General features: G+C 49.5%; 1 long non-coding RNA gene across 1 annotated transcript; it reads left to right on the top strand.

Annotated features, from left to right (window-relative positions):
* Nucleotides 1–3204: 3204 nt before the first annotated feature.
* Nucleotides 3205–6597, top strand: LOC102481412 (uncharacterized). The gene is made up of 3 exons (XR_335048.3): nucleotides 3205–3324; nucleotides 5463–5590; nucleotides 5922–6597. It is a non-coding gene; the product is annotated as an uncharacterized LOC102481412 (long non-coding RNA).
* The last annotated feature ends 1536 nt before the right edge of the window (nucleotides 6598–8133 follow it).

Below are 8133 nucleotides of genomic sequence, written 5' to 3'. Positions count from 1 at the left end.
TCCTGACTTGTTTTGGTAGCACGGAAGGACTCTTTGATTCAGGGTCGGGTTTTTCTACCTTGCTGCTAGTAGATGGATGAGAAGGGGTCTAGACCAGTCACGGTAATCTCAGTTTTCTTGGCCATCAATTGACCTGAAGAGACTGGGGTGAACAGGCTAATGAAGGCTCATGACGAGGAGGGCTTCTGCCCCTTGGCTCTCCTGTACGAATGTGCACACAATGCTGAAGCTAGCCGCCATCTAACTCTTAGATCAGGACTGGCATTCGTAGTGAAACCTCACTTAGCTACCGTCACTAACAGCGCTATCTTTAGTATATGAAGAAATACCGTTATTTCTCTCAGTTCCAGTACGCTAGTAATTCACTCACTTGGAACATTTATATTGAAGTACTCTGTGCTAGAGTGCTATCAGTGCCACCTCTCTCTCTGTATATGGTTCGTTATTCAGTTTAGAAAGCACTTTTGGGGACCAGCAGTTGGTGTAATGGCTATGTTGCTGGACTTCCATGTAGTTGACCACGGTTCGAATCCCAGACCCGGTGGCTTAAACTCACGCTGGGCGCATGTACGTGCGTGCCAAAGATCCCAAGAGGAGAATGGAGGAGAAGGGATTGCGGCATGGTCATCCCCCTGGGGAGCAATTTCTCGCTTTCTATCTCTCTGTCTCTCTCTGTCTTTCTGGTGAGCTCACACACCCTATAGCAAAAACCTCTCCAAAAAAAAGAGAAGAAAGCACTTTGGCTCAGCATGGGTGGTGCAGGCAGTAACGTACCGATCTGCCGTATTGGAAGCTGCACGGCTGAACATAGGTTCGGAGTCTGAGTTAACCTGAAACATGCCAGCTGTGTGTGTGTGAAAAAAATACAGTTAAAAATAAAATGTTTTCACAGCCCTAGAGGCCAGGAATTGAGTCAGTACGGAGAGCAGAATCAGATCGTGCTGATGCGATATGCTTACCCCCTTCCACTAAGTGTGTGTTCGTGTGGTCTGTGTGTGCACATACGTTTTCATTTGTTTCGTATTACTGTCATGTGTTTACATCGTTACATGCATGCATGCATCTATGTTATTGCTTGCATCTTATTAAAATTTCCTGGTTGGGGATCTTGACTCCCCCATCATATTATTGTCATTATCAGTTTTAGTGTTCCTAGCAATAGCAAACTGAGGAATTAATTTGATGTGCTGCTTTCCCTGTTAGTAAGAGAAAAGGAGTGGCTCCGTCCCTGTGCCTTCGGAGCTGTGCTTGTACCACTGCGGTGAGCCACCGGCTTCCGGTCGTCACTCGGGAATGGTTTAAGTAAGCAATTCCACCTGTGTTTGCTGAGCAGCACTCACCTGAATACCTCCAGTGCCCTTCAGAGAAAGGAGAGAGTAATGCGCCCAGCACTCAGTCATAGGGGCTCGCCACAGTGAGAGGTAAACACGCATCAATAATGAAATATAACACAGGGTCCGGGGGAAGTACGAGAGGAAAAGGGCAGACGGGAGACCAGAGAGAGCCGAGAATCATGCTCCGTGTGGAGGGACTGAGGCGTTGGAATACCCAGGATCCATCAGCATTTGGGTATTTCACCTGAACTGAGAACTGTGGAATAATATGCGGTGACAAATGCCTCTTCCCTTTGTGGCTGAGCAGCCAGCAAACCCTCCTGATGAGACTGGGGTGACACCAACCAGGTCAGATCCCTCACACCAATGCAAAAGGACTGTCTCAACAGTGGCATTTGCTTGGGATGGCTCTTGCACCAACCAGCTCATCTGCCGGGGCTCGCCAGCCTTCGGGGTCGAGGTTCGGGTGAGACTGTCTGCATGTGTGTTTGCTGGAAGAAGGTCGACTTTCTCAGGAATGGGGAAAAGCCGAATTAGCTCGCACTTAGAAAGTGTCTTTAGATTCTTGGCTCGAGAAGTAGTCGGGGGTGCATTTATACAATGCTGTTTCTTTTCCTATGGCACAAAGACATGACAGGAGGAGGAGGAGGAGGGGTGATCAGAAAGCAAACTCGTGCCCAGGACTTCAAACCAGCCCCTTTGAGTTATCCAAATGTACAACGGGCACCCCCACCCCAAGTTACGAGCAGCTGAATTGAATTAAAAAAACAGTCCCTCCGTTGCTGCAACCTGGCCTGCCAAATTCTCAGCTGGCCTGGGTTTTTATAGCTCCGTTATAAACCCCTGAAAAGTGAGGCATATAATGGAAACATTGACATAACCTGAACGCGGAGGAGCGGCTTGTGCCACTAATTACCCTTACGTCTCATTGGCCCGCCGCGTTCCCTCTGCTGGCAGAACCTCTGCGTGGCTCTGCCCGACGGTCCCGGGGGCTGGAGATTTGAAGCTGAGGTCTGCTGGGGAATAATGAGATAGTGTCTGCTTGTGGGAAGCCCCCTGTTCCATACATACTCGCCCCTCCCTCTTGCCTGCCTTCCCTTGTTCTCCCCCTGCACCACCTCCCCCAGCCCCCTCCCCCCCAAAAAGGCAGAACAGTTCAGTTGGTTGTAAAAATTAATGAGTTCAGATACAGACTTGCCTTATTCCGGTCCAGCTGCGTAACCAGGGCGATTCCGACCAGCATTCTAGACGCTGACATCAGCTCCACACCCGGTACAATGCTGCTCTGTTTGATCTCAGAAACAGATCAGGCTCCTGGGCTTTATACATCCTGCTTCCTCCCTACGTAAACTCATTTTACGACCCGCCAGGAGAGCGCATCTCACATGCTCTCTCCCCGGCAGCCGACCCCAGAGGATCAGGCCTGCAGCTGACTTCTCTTTCACCAGCTGGACACTCGGATCCAGTCGTCCTGGTCCTCCTCGACATTGTTTTCGCCTGCCCCTAGGCGCTGACAACTGGGAGGAGGCGCTGCTGTGTTCTTGTCTGATTTGTGGCCCGTGACCACCCTGGGAGGTGGAGGTGATACACTCATTTTATATGAAGAAAGTCTGGCGGGGCCGGGGAGTGGCAAAGCCAGGAGCGGGCCACGCGGTCCTTGAGTCCTGGTCCAGTGCTCATTCCATGGGCCCAGGGTATTGCTCTTGGTGCAGGCTCCAGGCAAGGCAGATGTAGTTCTTTCTGTTGGTGACCTGAGCTGGGAGAAAATTCTGTGGGCTCGCTCTTTGTCAGGTTAAAGGGGCGGGGGTTAGAAGGGACGTATCTAATGTAGCTCTTCAAAAATGTGTCATGGTGTCTTCATCTGTTGCAGCTCGAGGCACTCTCCACACATCCCTGCTCAGAAAGCTGCTTCCTTTTCAGCCAGCAAGAACATTCACTTCCCAGGAGCCCCGGATAGACCTCCTATGTACAAAAGCATCAGCCCCCAAAGGTGTGTTATAGCAGTGCTCTGAGGAGATCCCAGGAGAAGCTACTGAAACGGGCAAAGCTCTTTAGAAATACAGCATAGGAGTTTAAGAAAACTTACAGGTAGAACTCCATCCTGGAATTTGGGGTGAATGTTAGAGCAGTGTGTACCGAGCAGAGAAGGGGAGCCCAGGGGGCTGTGTTAGTTCCTAGGGTTGGTGGAACATAGTACCAGACTGGGTGGCTTGAGCGACGGGAATTTATTCTCTTGCAGTTCTAGAGTCCAGAAGTCTGAAACCCAGGTGTCAGCAGGACCATGCCCCCTCTGAGACTCTGGGTAGAATCCTTCCTTGTCTCCTCCTGCCTGCTGGGGCGGCCATTACTCTGGTATTCCTTGGCAACTGCATGGCTCCAATCTCTGCTTCTGTTATCGTGGGGCGTTCTCCCTGTGCGTCTGTGTCTCCTCAGGGCATTTCCCACTTCCCATATGGACACTCATCACACTGAATTAGGGTCTACCCTAAATTAAAATGAAGTCATACCAGATTGGTGGGGGTGGGATTGGCTAATCCAATGACTGGTGTCCTTATTACATTAACCTGATTATACTACAAAGATCTATCTCCAAGTAATGCCATGTTTATAGATTCTGGGAATTAAGACGTCCATATGTATTTTGGGGGATGCAATTCAACCCATGATGAGGACTTACCTTTCTTTCATGGTTGTCTAACTGCTTGTATCTCCTCAGAAGCTAGAGAACTGGATTGGTGCACCACTGGCCACTGATAGGGGTCTTAAGAATTTCTCTCACTTGTTCAAATTACTATTGAAGTGTTTTCATTCATTTCCTCATTCAATCTGCACAGCATCCCTGGAAATGGGGAGGGGTTATGATTCTTTTAGGTGAAAGAAAAATGGGAATGCCATTTGTTCAAGACTGCTAGCCTTCAGACGAGTGGCCTTGGGACCATCGTGAGGCGTTCTTACCCCCACAGCCTGACCCCAAGAATGAGTCTCTGAGGCGTTCAGAAACCTGTCCAAGACCCCAGCTGGGAGACGGCTGCGGCGCAGAGTCCAAAGCCCATATCCCTTCCATCCCTTCTTATCTGGAGTGGACTTGGAATGTGACTCAGTCCTCATCGTGACCCTTGATGAAGGTGCTGGGAGCCAAGACCCAGCAAAGCCACTTCTCAAAGCCTCTGGGCAGTCAGCAGCTGAATCGTAAAGCTGGCGGGTGTCACTCAGTCTGCACTCCCCCGCCACCACCACCACTCACATGTCAGCGTTACCAGACAGCCTGGCCCCCTTTAAATGGCTGAAACACGTGTTTATCACCATCTTCTATCTTTTCGAACTGCTTTTCAGCATCCCTTCCTTTAGCAGAGTATATAAACTCAGCACTTTAGCTTTGGAAATACATTGGCTGTGCAGTCTCATGGCTCTTCAGCGGCTTACAGCGTATTGTTCCGTGAGCCCCTCTGTGCCAGTCACAGCCTCGCTGTGGGAAGCAGCTGGACAACGCCTCTGATGTTTATTTGATTTTCGGGGCTTTCAGGCAGTCCTGGCACCATACAGATTATAGGTAGTCCGTCGCATTGTCATCAGAAGCTACTAAAGTCTTCTAGAATGACCACGTTTCAGCGTCTAAACTACATTGCCTCTCGTACCCTATCCACTGTCTTCTGTGAGCCCCCGTGACCGTTCTGAAACGGGAACAACACGATCCCTCGGTCACTCAAGCCCTTTCCACCCTGAGACCCAACACGCATTGCCGTTTCCTGCCAAGGCTCTGATTTACGAGATGCGGTGTGAGTTCTGTGCTTCACAGACGTGGCTGGCTGCCTTCAGTGCACAGGGCTTACTGCTATTTTTTCCGCGTGACTAGATGGGTCACATTTATGGCCTACATTATCGCTTAGACACACCGGCACCTTCCCTCTGCACGGCACCGCGCTAACGAAGCATGAGCGCGTTGACAGCAGGCCCTCACTTGGCACAGTCCCGCGGAACTGCAAAGCCAGAACACGCTGATTTGTCCGTTTAGTGACCATGGCCCTGAGCAAACGGGGACTGCCTTTGCGATACACCGTGGATAAAGGATGTGACTGCAGTCGCTCTCATGGGTGCCCACTGAACACGGCGTGATGCTTGTCTGTGCAGGAATCCAGGCGCGGCCCACACGTGAGCGACTTTGCAGGAGCGGTCAGAGTACATACGGAAATGGCGGGATGAAGACAAGACCGCTAGAAGTTACGAGGCAAGGTGCTGCTGGAGCTCAGAGGAACGTGGTGAGTTTTCACCAAGGGCAGAAGAGTCAGAGCAAACTTAAGGAGATACTAACATTTGAATTGAGCTTGGAGGAGGGAGTGGATTTTAGAATACAGAAGAGGAGGGCCAGCTAGTGGCATGGTGGTTCAGGGAGCTGGATCCCACATGGCCAGCCATCTGGGATGTCCCTCACTGTCCCAGACCCAGAGGCCCAGAAAATAGATCAGGTACTTATGTGTGAGTCCCCCAAATCCTGAAGGGAGAAACGGTGGAGAAGGGATTGTGGCATGGCCAGCACTCATTGTGGGGGTGCGGGGTGCTTTTTCACTTTCCTTTTCTCTCTCTCTCCAGCAAGTGCCCTCTAGCAAATAAAGAAGAAAAAAAGAGGAGGAAGAAATACTGAAGGCGGGATGGGATGCAGGCGAGGAGGGAAAGCACAGGAGGGAGAAATTCTGAGCATCCCCAGAGTTGGGAAGTTCTACATGACGACTTTGAGGTGACATTGACCTCAGAGGGACTGTCTACCTCTAAAGTCTTCGGAAGCCAAGTGCTGTCACCATCATGGCCTCGTCTGATCCCCAAGACAAACACATGAAAGGCAGATACTGAGTGCAAGTCCCATTTTATAGGTGAAGAAGGTGAAGAAGCAGAGACTCGAAAGGCCAGGCTCGCGCCAGTGGCAAGGGGCTAAGCAAGGAGAAGAGCACAGGTTTCCTGGGACTGCCTCATCCTCTTTCCACGGGCAGCACTGGGAATTTGGTGCTTTGATGTTTTCACCAGCTCTGCTTTTCATTATCCAGGTTTACACAATTTTACAAAATTACTAATTATCACAGTTAACTTCTCTTTGAGGAACACCCATTGAAGGAAAAAGAAGAAAATTGACACAGGCACAGCTAATGTGACTTTTTTTTCCCCTTGCTTACGTATTTCCTCTATATTTAGTTTTACTCGAAAAATCATGTTGATTGGATTTTAGAAAACTGTTCCCCATAAGATTTTCAATTGTTAAAAAAATAAAGAATACTGCCACTAAAGGGGGTTTTCAGTGTGGCGCCAAGCTGTCTTCCATTTTGGTTGGATTTTCCTTTTGTTTAGCCAGTAATTACTGCAGGACTGCTAGCCTGGGCTTCTCCAGGCACAAGGGCTGAAGGGTTCCCTAAAGAATATTGCCTCCACGTTTGAACTCTTCCATCCCCTCAAGTTTACCATGAGCCTCACAAAGAAGCCTCTCCATCAATCACTTTCTGACAGATCAACACGGGTTTAATCCCAATCAGAGTACCCAAGAGCCAGCAAGATGAGACTGTCAGGAGGCCCACCCTGGCTGGTCTGAAGGCTTTGACCGAGTAAACACAATCTGAAAGGGCAGGGAGCTTGAAAGCAAAACTGTAAATGATCCCATCTGTGAGTCTTGGCTGATTATTCCTCTGGGGTGGACCAAAGAGGGCGAAACCAGAAGAGAGGGTCTCTCTTTGCTTTAAACAAAATAACCATACACTTCTAGCATCTTCCTCGTTTGGGGTATTTTCCAAGAGAAAGTTCATTAAGGAGACACGAAAGCATGTTATCCTAAGATCCATCAAAGAGGGGTTCAGTTTCAAAGCACAGAAGAAACACAATAGCATTGAAGCAAACTCCATGAATAAGATCTCATAGCCCTGAGATGCAAAAGAGAAGTAAGACTGGAGATTCGGATTTTCTTTTTCTGCCAGAGGGAGTATGCACTCATTGGAGAGAAAGAGAGAGGGAAAGAGAGAGTACCCCTTACCCCATGGGGCGTGATAATACCAAAATCCCTTCTCCATTTTTCCATCCTTTCAGGATTTGGGGCATGCATGCACGTGTACCCAGCATGTTTTTCAAGCCTCTGGGTCTAGGACTTGAACTGTGTAGTTGGCCGTGTGCGATCTAGCTGCCTTAACCCCCATACCACTGGCGAGGCCTAAAAACCAGTCTTTATTTAGGACAAGATAAGTGAGCCCTAGGAAAATAAGTATCTCTGGACACTCTCCTAGTTACACAGGGGCAGCTTGAAGTAAACATTCTGGAATGTTTGTAAACATTTGGGTTTCCTTTTCCATATTTTATCCTGTTGGCGCTAAACCTGAAAGGCTCAGAATTCCTCAAACATGAGTTTTACTTACAATGGTGACTCGTATTAACATGTATTGATCTAGAGGATATACAGAAACAGGATTAAGTGCAGATCAGGAGCCTAGGGATCAGCTCCCGGTGAAGAGAATGTAAACAGGCAGTGTCTGAGAGGTGGGGAGTGGGAAGGGCTCATTAGAGGTCTGGGCTTGGCAGTGGGGCAGCTTTGTGTCTCTCCTCATGCTAGGGAATGGGCTCCGATACTGGGAGCTTTAGCCAGGCTCCAGCTCTAGGGGTAGTCTGAACAGGGGAGAGTGTGTCTTCCTCTGGCTGCCCTGTTGGGTTAGGCACGCCAGCATGTCCCTTGGCAGGGACCACTCATTCAGGCCAGGGAGAGGGGTGCTTTTCCTTATATCAGATCTTTTACTGAGGAAACGGCAGCTGGTCTCTCCCTCCTTCAGGCATCTCC

The sequence above is a fragment of the Tupaia chinensis genome, unplaced genomic scaffold, assembly GCF_000334495.1.
Source record: "Tupaia chinensis unplaced genomic scaffold, TupChi_1.0 Scaffold000327_1, whole genome shotgun sequence".
In the NCBI taxonomy this organism is placed as follows: domain Eukaryota; kingdom Metazoa; phylum Chordata; class Mammalia; order Scandentia; family Tupaiidae; genus Tupaia; species Tupaia belangeri.
This window is presented reverse-complemented; position numbering and strand designations above follow the sequence as displayed.